Here is a 2759-nt window from a genome sequence, read left to right on the forward strand (position 1 = left end):
TCTCCATGACCTTTGATATGGATGTATTTGAGCCCATTGTCGTGTCTGTGCTGTTCTTTATGTAACTCAACTGATTAGGTTTAGAGTCTACCCTATATTAGTATGACGTCAACTGCAAAAATGTTGTGGAGGTAGCATCTTCTGACCTCCTCTAACAAGAGGAAGACATCAGCAGCAGCCCAAGACTTGTTCCTATGAGTCCAGACATGCTGCCACCCTCCAGCCTTTTACCAATTCTGATACCAACCATCACTCCCACGGCATTCACAATTTCTCTGCTGGGTTCAATAATTTGTTACAGTGGCCACACACAATTCACAGACAATCCTCACAATTATGGAGTTTAATAGGGAAGTAATAGGCTACAATTCAGGTTCAGAAACACGCTCAGGATACAGTTCTTCAATCAGAACAGTCTCCCCTCTGCTGTGCCCTCAGACATGCCTCTCTGACCCTTGGTTTCTCAGCCTGGGCTCTGCTCTGCTTGGGAAAGTGTTACAAAGCTCCTGTAGTTCTGTCAATAGGTACAACTAGGTGTACGCCCCATTGTCAGCAAGCCTCTTGCCCAAGGGCACTCAGCTTTCTTGCTCTGTGGGCCAGGTAAACCTGCCACTCTGTCTCATGCCTCTTGGTTCCACTGTAACCGTCTCTCTCTGCCAGGGTGTCTCTGCCAAGGAGGTCCAATGCAGGGATCTCGGGTCCAAGGATGCACTCTACTTCACCTCCAGCTCTTCTCTCTTGACAGTAGTGAGATCCCCTTTCTGTCTCGAGGAAGGCTCATTTTTAAGCCTGGCAGAGTGAGAAAACTAACCAATCCCAACATCAGAGTTCTACATACCTTATTTGCATGGTCTCACCCAGTAATCTGGCAGGAGTTAGAAAGACTGGGTAGAAAAGCCCTACAATTCACTATACCACATCAACCAATTGATTTTATTACATTAGATTGCTTTATGGAAGATGATTACATTATATTAGATTATATTCACAAGTATAGGGCTTAGGATTCTAACACATACTTTGGGGATCAAAATATCAATCCATAGCACTTAGGCTTCTCTATGGCAAGAACAGTAGTGTCTTGAAGGCTTACCTGGTAAATCATTCTTCATGAAAACCTTAATATGTTTGTTAACTAATTGAAGACATTGCTTTCCCTTCCAGTTGAAAATTTAAAGATTAGACTTGCTGGCACAGAATCAAATACAGTATCTAGAATGCTTCAAACAAGGAGAGGAAGCAGGAATAAAATGATCTGAAGTTTATTGTCTTTGCTCTTTGGGGACCGCAGGATAATTTCAAATGTGCAGAAAGTTGCAAGAATTGTACAAAGAACACTTACATACAATTTACCTGGATTGACTTATTCTTTACACTTCAATCCATTTCTGTTTCATTTGTGCCTGTGTATTTTGGTGTGTATTAAAGATAAGTACATTCTCTTATATAACTGTAGTTATCAAACTCAGGAAATATAATCTTGAGTCAGTAATCTAATCTGCTAACCATTTTTCAGTTTGGTCCATTTGTCTCTGTAGTATTTTCCTTGTCCTATACAGGACCCTATCTCATATCATGTATTATATTTTTTGGTCATATGTCTTTAAAAAAAACTCATTGCCATCGATTCATTTCTGACTCATGCGACCCCCATTGGGTTTCTAAGGCTATAAATCTTATGGAAGTAGATCTCCCCATCTTCCTTCCATGGAGCAGCTAGTGGGTTTGAACCGCTGACTTTCCTATTAGCAGTCAAGTGCCTTATCAATGACACTACCTGAGCTCCTTTATGTCTTTAGTCCCCTTTAATCTAGAACAGTCCCTCAGCCTTTGTCCTTTATGACAAAGCCTCATCTCCTTTTATTTAATAGAATGCCCCTTGCTCCTGATTTTTTGTCTATCTGATATTTCCTCATGATTACATTTGGGTAACACATTCCCTCTTGTATCCTCAGGATTTCACATCCTTAGGTAGGCACACAGTGTCCTTCTGCCCCTTGTTGGTAATAGTAATTCTGATCACCTGTCAAGATGTCCACTTTGTCCATACTTCTACTTTAAAGTATCTTTCCCCTAGGCTGCCAGTTAACACAAGTCAATTGACTTATGTCCTCATCTAATCAAGATAAGACTTTGAACACGGAATATGAGGCCAAGATCTCAAAGCCTTTGTAAGCAAGTACTTAATCAGGTTTCACAATGACCCTGAGAAACAGGTCTAATCCTCACCCCGCCTCCCCATCACCTCCCCCAGACATCACCACCTAGTACTTTTTGTGGATGGTTGTTAAAAGAATAATGAAGTGATCACACACCCATGTTCATCACAGCACTATTTACAATAGCAAGGAGATGGAAACAACCTAAATGCCCATTAACAGGAAAATGGATAACCAAACTATGGTACATACACACAATACAGTATTTAAAAAAAAACCCAAAAAACCAAACTTACTGCCATTGAGTTGATTCTGACTCAGTGACCCCCTTTGGATTTCTGAGGCGGTAATTCTTTACGGAGGTAGATTGCCCAGTCTTCTTTGCACAGAGTGTCAGGAAGTGGTAGGTTTGAACCGCCAAGCTTCTGGTTGGCAGTCAAATGCCTTAGGCACTATGCCACCAGAGCTCCTTAATGGAATATTATACAACACTAAAGAATAATATAGAGGGGCGGGGCAAGATGGCAGACTAGGCAGAAGGATTGCACAGACCCTCTTCAACAAAGAAAAGGGAAACCAATTAACACAGACACAGAAGAT

The sequence above is a fragment of the Orycteropus afer genome, unplaced genomic scaffold (assembly GCF_000298275.1).
Source record: "Orycteropus afer afer isolate SDZICR_OR568_19922 unplaced genomic scaffold, OryAfe1.0 scaffold00059, whole genome shotgun sequence".
NCBI classification, from domain to species: Eukaryota; Metazoa; Chordata; class Mammalia; order Tubulidentata; family Orycteropodidae; genus Orycteropus; species Orycteropus afer.